This window comes from Ambystoma mexicanum, chromosome 1p (assembly GCF_040938575.1).
Source record: "Ambystoma mexicanum isolate Mex_15411 chromosome 1p, UKY_AmexF1_1, whole genome shotgun sequence".
Taxonomy (NCBI): domain Eukaryota; kingdom Metazoa; phylum Chordata; class Amphibia; order Caudata; family Ambystomatidae; genus Ambystoma; species Ambystoma mexicanum.
In genome coordinates, this window is record NC_090921.1 from 183055835 (window position 1) to 183074606 (window position 18772).

The window sequence follows — 18772 nt, forward strand, 5'->3', positions numbered from 1 at the left end:
CTCGACTAACTAACCCCGGGGCAATCGAAATGCCCCAGCCAGTGCATCCACAATATGATGGTTTGTACTGGTTCTGTTCAGAATTCAAGACTAGTAAAGTCAATGGTGACTTTACATGCCCTGGGAGACAGTAGTCAGTCAAAGGGTATGGAGTCTATACTGGGGGGTCACTATGACACCCCTGTGTTACTGCACTGAGGGTGCTGTGTAACACACATCACAAAAACACATGAGGCCCTATGGAGTAAAAGACCCCATAGCCCATTAAACACATCTAGAGTCAAAGAAACACACTCAAATCATGCTCAAGGGTGAGGGTAAACGAGTCTCACTCTTGGCAGGAGAACAAAATACACCAAAGCTGCTGGGGGACACACTAGGTTAGGAAATTCAGCCTAAACAGAGAATTCTCCCTAATATAGATACAGAACAAATGACAATGGGCCATGATCTATTGATTTGACCTGAAATACCAAGCATGCAATCGGTACTGAGCTCCCCTAAGACACACCGAATTGGTCATGCACAAGAGGCTAGTATCATGATCGTGCCAAGCCTGGTAAAGGTGGTGTAGCAAAATTGCATGATCAGGTAGCAGGAGTTCCACTCACAGACCTTGAGCCAGAGGGAGAGGTGCTACTTGATCAATCTCCAGTTACATGGAGGATCCCGTATGGAGAATTATTGGATGAACAAGCCGAGCAGCCAAGGTTTACAGATGGTGCAGCCAAATATGTAGTAGTTGAAAGACACTGGAAAGCAGTGGAATACTATCCCAGACTGAAAAAGGTGCTGACCACGTCAGAGAAAGGGAAGAGTAGTCAGTTCGCTGAATTATATGCCGTGTATCAGGCTTTTAACAGGAAACACCTGGAAGTTGTTATATTTATACTGATTCATGGTCAGTGGCGCACGGATTGGTAGTATGGTTGCCGACTTGGAAAACGAATGGATGGAAAATTAATGTGAAAGAAGTGTGGGGAAAGGAATTGTGGCAGATATTGCCGAGATGCTGATGAATGCACATTGCACAACAGATTCATTGGAACATTGGTTCAATTCTGTTGCAGACGAACATGCAAAAGTTGCAGTCATGGACACAAGGGATGAGGAGGAGGATTTGAAGGGAATTGCTAAATGGGCCCACCAGAAAAGTGGACATCTCAGAGAAAAAGCTACTATCAGATGGGCACAAGACAGAGGAATTAGTATCCCGTTAGAAATTGTGAAAACAATAATCTTGCAATGTCCAACATGTCAGCACCAGAAACATCGATCAGTTCTTCACATTATTCATGGTACATTAAAGAGAGGTAAATTACCTGGACAGATTTGGCAGATAGATTAGATCAGTCCTAGGCCCACTAGTAAAGGATGTCAATATGCGTGCACGATTGTGGACATGTATTCTGGTTACCTCATGGGTCTGCTATGTTAGAGAGCTACCCAATTGAATACTATTAAATTATTGGACCAGGTGGCCGTGTACTGCGGCATCCATTTGCAAATTCTAAGTGATAACGGATATCATTTTTTTTATTATTTATTTTTATTAGATTTTTACAACAAGCAAAACACCACCAATCCCCCTCCGCACCCTCTCCCTGCCCCCTTCGGTAATTCCTTGATCATTCTTGGTTCATCTTGACTGCAGGGATTCAGCACAGGTCCAAAGGTTTAAGGCGCAGTGGTCGCCAGCTAATCCTGAAATCATCCCCCAAGAAAAGTCAAAACCTCCCCCCAATCCCTCACAAAGTTCTGTAGGGCATTGTTCATAGCATACGAGGCCCATTCCAATGCAACTAACCCCCCAACTTTGCGTAGCCAGTCCTGAAAAGATGGAATAATCAAGCTTTTCCATTGTTGGGCAATGAGTAACATACCCGCTAAGGTTAACAGTACCTGAGCTCTTTCTCTGGCTCGCATGTTCCCTCGCTCATCTCCGCTCCTGATGCCCAAGAGTATAAGTTCCGGCGCCCTGCCGCCCCCTTTCCCAAATGCTTGTTCCTGCGCCAGGTGGATTTCCTTCCAGAAGGGCTCTATATTTGGACATCTCCACCAAATGTTCTGTGCCGTGCCCTCCTTCCCACAACCCCTCCAACATGCCCCCGATGCTCCAGGGTACATCCTATGCAAGCGAGCCGGTGTATAATGCCACCCAAAAAGAACTTTATACCAGGCCTCCTGGATTTGGGAGGCTTGCGCTATTCTGGGAATCCTGTTCCACAGTCTTTCCCATTCCCTCTTTTCTATGCCTCTACCCAGTATTTGCTCCCATCTCCCTATGAATGCCCGGCTTTGCCTCAGGGTGGCGCCGTCCAATATCCTATATAGGTTTGAGATTAAACCTCTAGAACCGTCATTTGACACCAGGAATTTCTCGAAGGCGGTTAGGGGCCTGGTGGCTGCCTCTTTATTCTTGGGGGTCAGCAGCCAGTGTTGCAGTTGAGAATACTGCATCCTCCCCCCGACCCCCAGCTTGAAGTTCCTTTTGCAATCAACAAAGGAGCTAATCTCTCCTCCCAGGAACATATCTCTCATCCTATGGCAGCCACCATCACTCCCCAAGGAGGTGAGCCAGCCTTCTTAAATTGTCTGATGTTTGCCTTCCTTTGATGAATCCAGCCTGATCCTGATGTACCAGGTCTGGAAGAAATCCCTCCAACCTGTTGGCTAGTATTTTTGTGTAAATTTTAGCATCCACATTAATAAGAGCTATCGGCCTGTAGGACAATTTTTCCGCGGGGTCCTTTCCTGGCTTCAATATTAGGGAAATCTTGGCCTCCTGCATCGATGGGGCTATTTGGCCTCTAACCTTAAAGGAGTTATAGAGGTAAGTCAATTGTGGCGTTATTATCTCCGAGAAGGTCTTATAAAAGGACGCCGAGTAGCCATCCGGGCCCAGTGCCTTGCCTAGGGGCATTTTAGCTATGACCCCTCTCACCTCATCCTCCGAGATTGCCTGGTTCAAGCTATCTTGGGCTTCCCTACTGAGCGTTTGTAAGTGTAGATCCCCCAGAAAGTCCTCCTGAACTTGGGCTTGGGGAGCCTGTGAAGTGTACAACGTCTCATAGAATTTGACCATAGCCTCCTGGATGTCTTCTAAATGTGTGATTCTAGCGCCATTCTCTGTTTTTAAGGCTGTAATTGTATTTCTTGACCTTGCCCCCGGAGGAGACGCTCCAGTAGGCCGTCAGCCTTATTAGCTTTAGCATAATATTTTTGTCGTACATATAAAAGGGCCCCTTCTGCTTTCTTGCTCCGAAGAATTCCCAATTGGCCCACCGCCCTCCTATATTCTCTCTGGTTAATCCTAGATGGAGACTCCCCCACCTTCTTTCTTGCCCTCTCCACTTCCGCCTCAAGTTGTGCCTCCAGAGCCTGAAGTTGTTTTTGTCGTATCGCTTTGGCCGCTATGAATTCCCTCACATCGTAGCTTTAAACGCATCCCACCTGGAGTCATCCCCTGTATCACCCCTTTTATTATTCTCGAAAAAGCATCTCATCTTTTCCCCCCATCTCTTCTCTGAGCACTGGGTCCCTCATAAGGTGGTCCGGGTATTTCCACCTCCAAATTCCTCGCCTTCCATTTCCCAACTCCAATTACATAACTAGAATTTTATGAACCGCTATCCCCTAGGGTCCGACCTCAATATCCTTGATTCTACCTACCAGCTCAGCTGAGACCCATATATAATCTATTCTAGACTGTGTCCCGTGCACCTCTGAGAGGTAGGTGAAGCCCTCTGCGCTCCCATGAGCTTCCCTCCATGCATCTCTTAGACCCAAGCCTGACATTCTCTCCCCGAGTGCCGTCGAGGCCACTCCACCGCCCCCTATACCATCTTTCCCCAACCTATTTTTGGCTCTCTCCCAGCCTATATTCAGGTCCCCTAATAGTATTATTGGTCCTCGTGCTTGCTCCTCCAATTTCTCTAAGGAGGCTTGCAAAAAGGCATCCTGGCCTGAGTTGAGGGCATATAGAACCACCACTGTTGGGGTCGCCTCCCCCAACTTGCCTACTACCAGCAAAAACCTGCCTTCACTGTCTCTTATGGTTTCCTCAACCTTGAAGTTTGTTGTATTCCGGATAGCCAGAGCCACCCTCCCCTGGTTTTAGTAGCCCCTGCGCACGAAGAATTTGGTCAAAACCGCTTAATCTAAGACAAACCTGGTCTTTATATAATAAATGAGTCTCTTGGAGCCCCAGGAAGTCTGGTTTCTCTCTCCTCATGAAGAGCTCTAACTTCTTCCTCTTCAGTGGGGAGTTAAGCCCCCTCACATTATGGGTCACCCATTTGAATGTGGGTATTTTGTAAATCCCTTACCCTTATGTCTCTCCGAATCATCACCACTCCATTGTGTTGCGCCCCATGCCTGGGAGTGATCTGAATTCCCCGCTCCAATCCCCGATGGGCACTGTCCCCTCCCCTTCTCCCCTCCTACCCACCCTACCCCCAAACACCCCCCCTCCCTAGCGCCCCAGACCTTGGGGCAACTCGTCCCCCCTCTTCCTCGGGTTCCATCACCCTTACTGATCCCATGTCGGTTGCTCTTCACTCCTCCCACCCTCTTCATATTCCTTTCTGTCCACCACCCCACTGATCCTATATTCATACCTAATTATTCCCCTCCAGACCCCCCCCCTCACTCAAAGGCGAATCTCTGCCTCCTTCTTTCCGGCAGGGCCCCGAGGAGCCGATCTTCTTCTCCTCCTTCGGTCCACCATCAACCATTCCCAAGGTTTGGGTCTAGTCCCTTTTCCAGTCTCGGTCGAGTTTCCAGCACTAGCTCGGTCCTGGTCTTGCTCCGACTCAAGATGTAAAATGTCGACCCCTTCCTGCAGCGTGGTTATCCTTCTCTGGGAGCCATCCCAGTCAAAAAGCAATCCAAATGGAAAAGTCTATCTGTACTTAATGCCCCTCACTTTGAGCTTCGCTGTTACCTGTCGCTTCTGCTGTCGTTTGAGAAGGGTACTATTGGATTAGGTCTTGGAACAGATCAATTTGCTGACTTCCAAATACAATCGACTCATGTCATCTGGCCGCTTCCTTTTGCGAGTACCTCGCGAATGCATCCAGGACATCCCTGGGTCGTCCACTCGGATTCTTACTGAGGGGGCCCACTCTATGTACCCTGTCCAGCTCGATCTTGTCCGGGGAAGGCTCCCCCAGCAGGTCTGCAAAAATCTTTTGAACTGTCCCTTTCAGGTCCCTGCCCAACACAGACTCCGGCAGCCGTTTCATTCTAATGTTGATCCTACGGGTCCTATTTTCCAAGTCCTCCATAGCAATCTCTAGGTTACGAGTAGCCGTGTCCAATCTTTTGATTGCTTCACTATTATCCATTGTTTCTTTGCTCACCTCTAGCAGCCCTTTTTCAATGATATCAGTTCTCTCGCTCAATTGGCCCACTTCCTGCTTTATTTCCGACATCGGCGTCAGCTCATATTAGCTGGATTTGCTCTTGAAACGTTTTGGCCAAAGTATTCTGCAGCGAGAGCATCTCCCCATGAAGATCCTGCCGGGAGATATGCGCTGAGGTTCCAATGTCAGCCTGCGGGTTTTGGGGCATATCTCCTTCATGCTGGTCCCTGTGATCCTCGTTTTGGTCCTTATTCGCCCACATTGTCATGAGGGATCCGGGATTGTCCCCTTGCTGGAAGCCACTTTTATTGGACCGATTCCTATTTTTGGCAGCCATGTGTAAGGGGTGCCAGTGCACGGTTGTGTAGCAGCAGAGAAGGTGTTAATTCCGAACCCCCTGCTCTGGAAAGGATTTGGTCGTGCCCGGATGCCGGCAAAGGAGGACTTGTTTCGCTTTGTTGTGCCCAATGTCCCAGTTGTCTCACCGGAGAAGTGCCGGGCCAGGATGATGTTGCCCTGGGAAAAGGCGATCCGCCCCCGCTCCCAAGCCTCTGATTCGAAGTTAGTGACCATCAGGGCTGGCTTCAGAGGGGCAGACAGCAAAGATCTAAGAATTCCCTCCCCCGCTTGCCGGGCCTTGTACCAAAGTCTCGTGGGACGCCTGAAGTCCTGTTGTTATCGATTTCCTTTTGGGCGAGTTGCCGGTGAGTCTTGAAATTTCTTATTCTGTGAGCAGGTGTAAAAAAAAAAAAAAAAAAACTCCTTCTGACGCCCACTGGCTTTCGCTCTAAGCCTAATTCGCATTTATGGGCTGTGGCCTCCTCAGGATCACGCTCCGTGGCGGGGGGACCGAAATCCCCCTCCTCCACCACCGCCAGCCAGCCTGGGGCCACCCCCTCTCCACGGACTCCTGAGCCTACCTTGTAGTCCAGACCGCTGTGCGCCCCGACTGTGGCGCTGCAGTGGGGTGCTCCTCTGCTTCTTCACTGCCTCCCCTCGAGCCCCCGCTATGAATGCGAGGGCGGGAGGGAGGCGGCCGCCTCGCCCCGCGTCTCCCGGCCCCTCTCCTGGGGTCTCCGAGCGGCTGCTGGCACAATCCACTCAATTCCTCTGTTGGTCCCGCGAGCCAGCGCTTAGTCCCCCGCGTGGAGTGGGCCGCCAGCGCAAGGCACACCACGGGCCGGCGGCACCGCTGCCAACACCACCTCGGAAATCCCTCGGTGGGCGGCTCCCACAGCCTAACTCCGTGGGCCGCAGTGCGTGAACCGGTGACTCCGCTGATTTCACTGTGGCAGAGCGTCCGTCGCTCTCTGCAGGGTGCTGCACCTCAAGTACCCCCAGAGCTGCCCCGGACCGTGCGCCTCCCAAACCCGGCCGCGGCCCGGCTCAGAGGATCAAATTGGATCAGCTCCTTGGTGGGCTCAGACCCCCTCCTTCCAGTCCTGGGTCAGGCCCCTGCTCCTCCCGGCCTCGATAATCTATGCAGGAATCCGAAGGTACCACTTCCAGGGGTGCCTCACACGCGTGTTCCCGCTTCAATAAAACCTTTTTCTCTCCGTTAGCTCAGTCTGCAACATAATTGGGGTGGTGGGACCGCAAAATGAAGGAGAGGAGCTCCGGAGCGCCGTCGACACACGTCTACTTGGTATCGGCGGCCAACTTGGAATCCAACGGATATCATTTTAAAGGGAAATTGGTCCTATATTACTGTCAAGAAAAAGGAATCAAATTGATTTTTCATGTCCCTTACCACCCGGAGGCTTCTGGGTTAATTGAGAGAATTAATGGATTACTGAAAGAACAATTGCGCAAAACAGGTGATGATACTTTGAAAGGTTGGTGACAATGCCTTTTAGAATCTGTTCAAATTTTGAATGACCATCCCACTGCGAACAATGAAACTGCATTGATGCGCATGTTAACGCCAGCCTTGCAAATCAAACCAAACCGATCTGTAAAAACTTTGTTGTATTGGGAAATATTCCCTGGTGCATTGGCCACTTATCATGCCACTCCTGACTCTGCTGGAGTGGATTAGCATGCAACGGAATACTTTCGGCTTGAACCTAGAGGTATTGCTGTGATTGATACAGGGATTGGAGTACAGATTCCGACTGCACATATGGGATTAATTGCCCCAAGATCGGGTTTAGCGTTGAAAGGCATTCAGGTGTTGGGTGGTATTGTGGATGCAGACTACCAGGGTGTGATAAGGTGATTCTCATTAACAGTGGGGAGAATATGCTACCGATACATAAAGAGGATTGAGTGGCCCAATTCATTCTAGTACCTGTAAAACTGTCCATGGTGAATAAAGGGGAGGCACCCCACGGTTTTAACTATTCGTGGGGACAAGGGTTTTGGCTCATCAGATGCAATTGTCCCAGGTGCCAAAGTATGGGTTGAGAAACCTACTGGTCCGCCTGTTCTGGCGGATGTGATAGCAGCTGGTGAAGATCAAATAGTTCTGTTTATGGAACCAGGGAAAAGGAAAGGGATCCATATCCAGGCTGATAAATGTTATTTGCATGAGTGATGTACTCAACTGATATCTTGTTTTTGAATTTTTATGTTTTAGATCCTGAGAGTACTGAGTGCCTGTGTACGGCACGGTGGAGTCCATGCAGGAGGATCCGGGAACATGTCGGGGTATGTGGCAGACGTCTCTATTCTCCAAGTGGAATGGGGGATATGGATGAAAACAGATTCCTCCTACCAGTGCTATGCCAGAGGATGCGTCTATTGCAGGTTATCGTGATGCATTAAAGAAACCGCAGGGGCAGCGACATAATGCTTTGCTTTTTCCCACTTCTGGGATTTCGGCATCCTTTTAACATCATGGTTATTCAGCCCCTGTCAAACAGCGCAAGAACGTGTGGGTCTATTTAGCCAAGCGAGTTTTGAACATTTTGCATTTTTGCTTGACTGATGTGCATAGCTTTGCAGATTTGATCTCAACATGCCTTGTGGCCCTTCCAAGGCCGGCCCCTATTTTAAACGAGTTATTTGGAGTCTTGCATAATGATTCCTTGGTTGATCAATCAGATATCTAGAATTCTTTTTCAGTGTATGAATATTGTAAATTCTATGCTGACGCTATCCACAAATGGAGAAACATGACCCGTGATCCGTCCTACATTGGGAAGTGTCAGCAGCTAAAGATTAATGTGAATGTAAAATGTAAAATGGTCTGCTTTTGAGCAACGATTATGTACAAGATCTATTAGTGTTTGTGCTGATGTTTTGGTATCCAATTTTACTGTGGTGCACTTTAGATTAAATATTCCTCTGTCAGTTCAAAAAAAGAATGTAAATAGTTAAATTGAATATAGAATTTCATATTTCAGCATATTGGCTTACTTCAGTAAAATTCCGTCTGTAAGAAGTAGTTAAAAGACTAAACTTAATTTTTGCCGACTGGAAGGGTTTCTAGACCGTTTTCAATCTTCCTCGCTCAGGTGCATTAAGGTATTGCAAGACTGTACTTGGTTTACTACGCAGTTTCCGTATCCTTTCACTGACTTTTCGTAACCTATGTTTATGCAGCGTACTACGGTAAGCGAAAGCCTTTTGTGTCCAGAAGAGGATTTGGAAGCACGCACTGTGTTCGGATTCAAGTTACCTGTGAGGAAGACCTGCTTACATTCAGGTGACTTCAACACTGAGGTGAGCTGTGCAGCGGTAATAGCGTGGTGACTGTTTTCCTTCTTATTGTTTGTTTTGACTAGCGCAGAGACAGTCTTCTGCTAGTTTGTTCCTGGCATATGTTTTTTCACTTACGGTTCTTATGTCACAGACTAGTTCAGCTGGCAGAGTTAAATAGGATTTTAAAACTTTAATTAAATAGCAACAAATTAACACAATTTAGGTGTATTGTATACGTCAAGTGCATCAGGATACATTTACAGTTTTATGTGCAAGAAAAGACTGAGAAAGGAGCACCTCTGTTTCAGCAAGCCAAAGGAGGTTCTGAAAGTTAACTATTTTTAGGGCAAATTGTTGGTAAAGCATCAACAATAATACTGACTCTGTTTCTGGCAGCATTTAGTGAACACTCAAGTAAAGAAAGACATTCTGGATTCCACAGTAATTAGATCTTTTTCACTCTGTGGAAAAATCGGTAACAAATAATTCCTCTTGGCAGTTTGCAGAGGACTCTCAGGTATGGTGCTTTTCTTGGGGTAGGTGTAGGGAGGTGGAACTAGATTGAAGAGACTCACCTGTTGTTCTTTCTCATTTATGCAGATTATATTCCCAGGACGGAAGATCAGTGTGAGTATTTTTTGTTTTATCCCATTCCTCTTTCTCCAGGGGGTGTTTAGAACTCAGCTGTTAATCCAATCAGTTGTAGGCTGAACGTCTCAGTGCGTGTGTGGGGTTCAAATGCTCCTGAGGAACCGTCAAGACAGGACCTGAAAGTATTGGGGCGGAAGACATCAAGTGTGTTGGCAACTTAGGAGTCATCGTCAATATACTGACGGTTAGTGTCGGCCCCGACTCCTGGAGTGTGACCTCTTTTTTAGCATTTTTATGATACCTGTCATCGTTCTCCGGAGTGCGGTTCTGCATATCATGACCTGACGATCTCGTAGTGGATCGGGCCCGCAACATCGACGGGAGATGTCCCAACTTGAGTTGTGTGGTCTCTTCCCTCAAGGATTTCAGTTAGATCTCTTGACACAGCCCACAGTCCTCGGTCTCGTGAACAACGCCTAGTGTGAGAACCTGAAGGTGTCTCACCCGCTATCCCCCGGAGATCTGTCATCCAGGGGCCAGGACACAGCCATCACTATTAGATCCAGTTCCTGGGGGTAGACCAGTGCAGGAGGATCACCTCGGGGGTCCTCGGGGAGTGGAAGTGGGACACTGATGGGCGAGACGCGGTACGCCCTTCCATATAACACCTTCTCCTACCATGTAGGATATTCAGAGGTTCTTCCCCCAAACCCCTTTTCCAACAGAAACACTTTCCTACACCGGGACAGACAATGGACTAACACCCGAGCCGTGTACCTGACATGACACAAGACAAGGGTCATGCAGTTGACAATAACTACACACACCTGATGGCCCTTTACTGCACAAAAGCACACTACGAGCAAGGCTGAACAAACGATGAAGCAGCTATTCCGGACCAGCAGTTCAAACGCAGGAGAAAGGTGGAGAGACCTGGAGGGATGACAAGGAGGGAATCACCATAGCCCTTTTCACCGCAGATCTGCAAAGCCTCTGAAAGAACAATCATAAAACCGGGAAGTCCAGCTGGCAGGTGGTGTGGCAGGTGTCAACGGCACAGAGGGCCCTTCCACGCTTATAGGCAAAGTGGGGAAAAGCACTGTCTCCTGAGACAAGAGACATCCAACAGTTCAGCACAGCCAGTGGGTCGGGAGAAGACAGATAGTGAAACCGGACTGTGCTGGGTCCAAGGTTGCAGACAGCAACCTTGTTGAACAAAGAACTTGTGTAATTGAACTTTAAAGGAACCCTATCAAAAGGTTCAGAAGCAGAGTGGTCAGGCGTTGCGCGGCGCTCATTCGAAAGGACTATGACTGAAACCTTTTCGGGGTATGTTGTGTTCGAAACTACGAAGACCAAGAGGCCTTTTGAGAAGCTAGCGTCAAAGTGGTCCTACGAGGGTTGAGCAAAGCCCCTCGTACACTCAAAAGTCTTTCACAAATAAAGAGAAGAACCTAAGAGATTTTTGTGAATTGTGGCAAATGTGAACCCGACCGAGGAATGCCTGCGAATTAAGGGTAAATAGTAATATACCGTGAACATTGTGATGACCAGTGTGAACCCAGCGGAGGGATGTCCACAATGGATAGTTGGTGAAAGGGGACATTGAGACCATTAGGAGATACGTCTTGAATGAAAGGCTGAAATGAACCTAACTGAGGGAGGCTAACATAGCAAGAAGGATCAGAGCCCAGCTGAGGGTGATCAAAGAGGCAAAGAGCAATCGCCCATCGTGAAAGGACTACAAAAGGAACTTTTGTTTGTTTCATTTATTTTTGTACACCTGGCCTTCTAAGGCAAGACACTTTTTCAGGAAAATAGACTTGGTCCTGCAAGGGTCTGGCATCATTGAAAGGGACTGTTACCTCAAGCTGGGGAGGTCCAGGAGTGTGCTGTGCTCAAATGTCCTGCCTTGTCCCATGCTAAAAACATGGGGATGGGAGACCCAACCATACCATTCTGACTTATCATTTAGTGAACATTTCTTTCTTTTCTTGAGAACATTATCCCACACTATTTTGTAACAAGGTTGCAAGGATTGGCAGTAGGTTTTTTAGTATATGCCCTTTTTATTTGACAAGACGCCACTAGGACAGCCTTCTTATTATTTGATGGCCGTAGCTTGCTCCGTTCTTATCTTTAGGTTAATAAAAACCCTTGAACTGTGATCACGTGTGTCTATCTTTACTGTTGCCACCATGAGTTCCTCACACTAGGCACCACACGCAGATACCGTGTCAGCCGGTCAAAGACATTTTTAAGTTGCACTCGATGGCTGTGGCGCGGACAATTGAAAAATATAGGATTTTCGTTTGAAAAACAAAAATTGCAGTTGAAAAACAATATTTCACGAGAAAACGTTCGAGCAGCATGCTGAGCACGCAGAAAAAAGGAACTGAGGTACGGAGGTATAGTGACATTGTATATGTACGTCGACTGATGTGACATCTGCCGCATCAGGTCAAGATGGATCGACGGCCGATGGAAGGGATATCTACCTGTTGAGGAATCTGCAAGTGAAAGCAATCCATTGAATTGCTCTTTCTACTGAAAATCTGCCTCCTTGGAATGGTTTAAAAACCTTTATAAGCAAGCATCCTTTCACACATCAAGGACCACCCCGCTCATCTGTATACATAGCACAAGTGGCTCAAGAACACTACTCATTTTTCAGTCTAGCAGCAAGGGCAGGGAGAATTCTTTATTGAACATGCTTTGCCTCACATGTTTTATTTGTTTAAAAAAATAATAAAAGAATAACATATGTCAGGGGCTACAGGCATTTATCTGGTACAAACAGCCCTTCCCAACTACTGACCCGCACATAGCTTTGGTGACACATTTGGCATATCATGGTTTCGTCATCAGCTAACACTGGGTACAGTGTGCCCACATCATTGTCCCCAATCTGGCACCTAAACTCTGGAACACGTTACCCACAGCCCTCAGAGCGGAAACCTCTCTTCAGGCCTTCCGAAAAAATCTAAAAACTTCACTCTTCAACTAGCTGCTAGCTCACTGTATATACCTGCGCACTACTATGATATCTGCACCTATGCGCTACAAGCTACAATGCCATCTCATGCTGTATGTATTTACGTTACTACTGTAACTAAGATATGAACATCCACTGTAACCAGCACCACAATGCCCACGGGCTGCTGTGCGCTTAACAAATGTGAATAAATAAATAAATAAATTGTGCATGGGCAACACTCAATGCGCGCCTTTGTGAATGTAAGATGTATTTGCGCTTTTCATGAAGTGTTCATGATCCACTTACCTTGCACACAAAAAATGTTTATGAATCGAGCAGTGAAAGAAGAAAGGGATGAGGCGGGTTATTTGCATCCTTGGTAATGTTATCTTACTACAGGACATCAATTTGGAATCACAGAGGCTGCAAAAGCTACATTTCTTGGGAACTATGTTTCTTTTGCTGTCTTCGATAGGTAGTGATAAAGATGAAAGGATTTGAAATGTAGTATTTGGGGAATTTTAAACAGCTCCCATGTGCTCTGACATTTTAGTACTAAGTCAATCGAGGCGCACAGATGAAGTTTCCCCATTTCAAAATCACCAAATGTTGTGTAGTGGGGCTACAGGGATTTTAATTAGGGTTTCTAATTCAACATAGCTATTAGGCAGCATATCCTTCGAGCATCTGCCCTCACGGACACTTGGAGGAAGTTCTAGCAAGCGTATGAATCTATAAAAGATGTAATGCTGTAAAGCATACATTTCTTAGCTGTTCTTCTGAAGACCAGGTTGTGACTGTAAAATTTAAAATTAATACAGTGGCACACGCATGGACAACAAACTGGACATGAGTCACAATTTAACACACACCAGCCACGAACGGGAAGCCTGAGAACGGGTAGCCTGAGAATACTCAACTATGGCCATAACTGATCACAGCCTCAACCCAGTTAATCACCTAGAGGTGAATCGTTCTTTGTCTATGTATCACTTCCGTCCTTTCAGATGCAGGCTTGACATCGGTCTCCGACAAGTTCTATGCATTGGAAGCCCCATGACTACTTAATTGCATTGCTTAGTTTCTGGTCTCATGGATGACATTTAAGACCAGGGATCAAACATAGGCTCTCAAAGGCATTTTTTATGAAAGCTGTCAATCTAAGCAGCAGGTGAGATTTCAGCGAATAGCAAAAGATAGATTGAGCAATCGTGCAGAATCAAGACTGCAGGAAACTATGCACAGACCGGGGCACTTGATGTAAGCAGCTAGTGTTGTTCACAGCAGAGGAGAAATTATCATTTAAATACAATTGTGCCAGCCCCAAGACCTTCTTCAGGGAGCGTAGGATACACTGCAAGGGGTGCTGTGAAATGTCAAAGAGACGCCTCTACAGGGGCTCAGAAGTTACAGAGGAGGTACTTTAGTGTAGGACTAGAACTTGCACCGTTGAAAATTATTTACATCAGGTAACAGATTTCTCCCTTCAGAGGTGCCTCTCAAAGACAACATGGATAATGCACCTATCATTTGGAAATCTGTAATGTAAAAAAATGTACATAGTGCAAGACCAAGGCCAGAAGGCATCTGGGCGATGAAACAGCCAGAGGCAAAGAGGGGCTGAAAGAGAACGCAGACCTCAAAACAGGAAGGTCTTCGGGGCCTTCTGAAAGCTGATCCAGGATCTCTTGCAGGTGCACAGGCAGAGAGTCCCATAATGTAGAGGTCAAACACGAAAAGGAGTATCCTCCAGCTCGAGATTTGCTGAAGGGAGGAACAATTAATCTCCTAGAAGGAACTTGCAGAGTCCCTCCAATAGAATATTTTCATAAGTGTACTTCTGGTTACACTTTTCATGAAGCCCAAATCTTTTACAGTAACCAAAGTATTTGTTACTTGTGGGAAATATGAAGGAGCTGTGCGCTGTGTAGACTGGTCAAAGGGGATGCAGGGGATACACATATTTCCCTCAGTAGGCTTGTTGTGGGGATGATTAAAGCCTTTTCTAGGGCAAGCAACCTTTAGGATATTCCCCAAAAAGAATGATCAACCATGAACCTAACTTTCTATGGTACCTGAAGGTGGTGGAGTGGGGGGCTTGTTTGAGGAAATCTTCCACGGCAGATTTTGTTTCATAGTATAGCCCTGGTAGGTGAAGTGATGTAGGGGAGTTATAGGATCAGTCGCATGTCTTCTAAGAGGCTTTCCATCAATTCTTTTACCATTCAACTGGATTTCTTTTATGTGTTCCCATCTATCTCCATTACAAACATACTTCAGGCTATCTTTACTGGAAAATAATATGCACCCTTCATGGGAACAAACACAAATATTCACCAAGAAAAACAGAACGGGGAAAAATACAGAAAGCAACATTGTTCAAAACGCTCAGAAAGGGTGTGGTTTTTAAAACAATATGCAAAATACAGTTTAAACAGATACTAAATTGCATGAGTAATTTTAGAACTATTTTCTCCTCCGACATAAATCATCAAAGTCATACGGCTACTACAAGGCACCAAATATTTTCATGAAAAAATATTCTTTGCTTTGCTTTGCTTTTTATGTATGCATATTTATACTTAGCCAGCACATGACTACCAGTTGCATTATGCCTACTTAACACTTCGTTACCCACTTAACACAGCATTACCAGGTTACAATTTCCAGTATTTGTTAGCACCCAATATCATTGCCATATTCCATAATTGTAAGTGAACAAATCACTCTGTGTGCTTTCAGTAAGCCAGGCATTCCCAGAAGGCTTACAGTATTGATGTATGGGTTTTGTAGAACGCTGAACTTTGCCCACGGGCATCTTGGAGCCATAACATTGTAGGAGGAGGGTGAGAGAAAATAGCCATGAACATAACACTCTGACTGTATATCTTTTCCCTGAAAATCTTTGTTGTTAATTGTCTTATAAAACTAAACAAATTACTTTCCAAATGCAGCTTTGTGAAAAGGCAATTCCAGATTTTGACTGACTGAATGGCAAATGATCTTCCGACTATAGCTGATTCCTTAAATATAAGGACTGTGAATAGACATGTTTTTTGTAATCTTTGCACTGCTGTGGAGGGGTAGAAAGACACCTGGTGGCACAGTATTGTTGATTTCGTCCGTAAATGGATTTGAGCATTAAACATATTGAGAGTCATTACGAGTAATCCGGTCCAGAAAGAATGCCAGTTAAACGGCCGGTAATACGGGCTTTGGCATTTTTTACCGGACCGGATTACTCCGAGGCTGCCGGTATGCGCAGTGAACTACTGGCAGGCCCGACCTGCCAGGAGTTCAGTTCCCTACCGGCAGCAAAGTCACTGAAGCATCGGCACTGTTAAACGTTGCCAGTGCTTCAGTGGTTCCGATTCCATGCTATCCTATCGAACTCCATGGAATGGGAACTTACCGCCGTTGCCGGTGCCCGTAATATCCCGTTAACACCGGGATATCGAGAATGGTAAGAGGAATTTGCTGGTAACCTGCCTGTAGCACGAGCGGATTACTGGCAAACTCCTAATGAGGGCCTGTTGATCTCATCGGCAGCCAGTAAAATTATGCTATGCATAGCGAAGTATGTTCAAATGTATGAAGCCTCAGTAAAAGACTGACACATTCTGACTCACTGAAGACGAATCATACATTTGCTCGCCAGGCCCATTTAAATGCTTTTCCTAAAATCCATGGTTGAATACACCAGGGCATTAACTGCCATAACGTTGTATGTATGAGTGAGAAGAGGATGAAGATGACTACATTTCCAAGTTTGACATTCTCACTAAGCTCTGTCACAACTCATGTCAGTCACACACAAAAGGAGTTCATTCACTATAATCACATGGGTTGAGGTACACATTGAACCAAAAAAGAATGAGGGAATGAGGAGAAGACAACAAGTGAGAGGAATGTTTGAAACAGCCAAAGCTGAACTATATAGGACTGTGACCCTGAGTCCAATTGTTCCCTTCAATACAGTTTGGGGTGAGGTTATGTTTCTCCTGAAGACATTGTTAAAATGCACTGGGCTGGAGGCCTCTTCTATAGCTGTGGCTAGCGAGTGCTAGTATTTCTGGGCTGTGGACAACTGGTTTCTGACTTACTCATTTCTCCTGAAGCCGTTTGTGTACGTGAGTGAAAATCGTGAACTGATCGGAAAAATGAAAGCAGCCGCATCATGAACATCTTGCAGGCTAAGAAAGGAGTGTGTGTGTGTGGGAACACTAGAGAGGCCTGGAGCAAGTGAGAGGCCCTTGGGGATACATTGTACATACAAAGAGGGGTGCCTCGACTACTCCTCCTCATTCCATTCTCCAGCCTCTAGTGTGCACCTCTGTCAGAGCGCCAACCTCCCAATTCCACATTCCCAGTAAGCTCTTATTAAGTTTGACATTCCAATTAAGCACCCACGTTGACCTTCCCAGTCAGCTCTTTTTCCACCAGTATTTCTTTCCTTCCCACCTGGTGTCCTTGTCTCACTTATAATTTCTCGGTTTCACCCCCCTGGTTGCCTCTAGCTTAAGTTAATTGGCCTGACCAGCATCTTGTGAGTTAATCTTTCTCCTCTTAACTCTCGCGGTGCTGCCTGGGCTGAAGTCATCAATGTTTCCAGCATGTGGTTTCAAGGCTCGAAACATATTTGGTAAGATTTTGAAACACTTGGTTTCACTGAGTGTGCAGGGAAATAGTGATAATGTATGCAGGTGTGTGAACCATTTGCTGGAGTGCAATGCCTCTTTCACCCGCACTGATCTCTTAGCATTTGTGAAGTTTCGAACTGGCAACACTGTATCTGAAAAGACAGAGTCCACTATGGGTCCCACAAACTCTCCAAGAAAAGTCGCTTTGAACCAGGTAAAGCTAAAACAGTATTCAATCACTTGCTACCAACGCCAAGTGCATCCTTTCCCTAGAAGGGAAAGCTTACCTTTTTTTTCCTGTTGTAATTTTGGGTTTGCTCAGGGGAAGCTGTGGGCTCAGTTGGGAAGGGAGTGCACCAGTACTATCCTGTAGGGTCCCACATGAGGTTTTTGTAGAGGAAATGCTTTCAGAACAGGCACACCCTCCTGGCTAGTGAGTTGGGGGAGATGAACACCAAAGATTGGCCTGTCATGCAGAACTGTGATTGTCCCTTGGAAAGTGACTGGGACAAAGATGGGCTGACCATGGGATCCTCTCCAAACTACCGCCAGACTCAACGTCTACTGGCTTGGGTGCCACCTGGCTCCCGAGTCGCCACCTTGCCAGTCCCCAGAACCAGGCAAGGGATAACAGCTCCTAGTTGACATTTCCAGGAATTTCACAGCTTATACAAAAACAAAATAGAAACATATCTGCTGCTTCCACCCAATCCTGGTGCCATTGTGACTGTATTCACAGATTTACAAAAGAAAAGTTATAAGGATACAAAGTACCCATACCACACTCAACTTTAATCTGATGTGGGCAGCTTTAAAAATACAAAAATTCCACTAAGGGAGACAGAGGACCTCATTACAATAGTGGCGGTCCGGAAACAAGGGTGCTGGTAAGGCTACCGGCACCCTTGTTTCCGGACCGCCACATTCCGAGTCTGCCTGCCGGGGCTGCTGCGCTCGACAGGTCCGACACTGCCGGGGCGCATCGGTCCCAGTAGGAAGACTGACAATGGCGCTGGTGCTTCTGTGAACCCATTCCCGTGGAGTCCTATTGGACTCCACGGGAATGGGGAACAACATTTACCGGCACCTAGCTTGCCGGTCCAACGGGACTTGTAATGTCCCAGTGGCACTGGCAAGCTATGTACCAGTAAAATGTCACAAGTCCGGCGACAACCCACCGGTAACACCGGCAGGGTTACTGCCGGACTCATAATAAGGCCCAGAGTCTCCAGGTATTGATAGTCTTCCAGACTGATCAGTTTCCCCATAACAGTGAGTAAATAACAAGGGAGGTAAAGCTGAGGGCTTTCCTTACATCCAAAATGTCAGGTCAGGAAGCAGACAATAGTAAAAAGATAAGGTGACCCATAGAAGTCTATGGGAGGAAAGCAGTAAAAGGAACATCTTTGCTAACACCTTGTAACTATGAATGTCCAGTGATGGCCGCAATGAATAAATGAAGCAGGCCAACCAGGACCTCCCCCATTTAAGGTAACATATCCCCATTAGAACTCTTTTCAAGAACGTTAACTAAGATAGAAGCAGAAAAAGGA

General features: G+C 46.5%; 1 protein-coding gene across 1 annotated transcript in view; it reads right to left on the reverse strand.

The window, feature by feature from the left end:
• The window catches only part of DNAH2 (dynein axonemal heavy chain 2), a 3498763-nt gene that overhangs the window by 1076502 nt on the left and 2403489 nt on the right, over positions 1-18772 (reverse strand). The gene's annotated exons all lie outside the window — the stretch shown is intronic.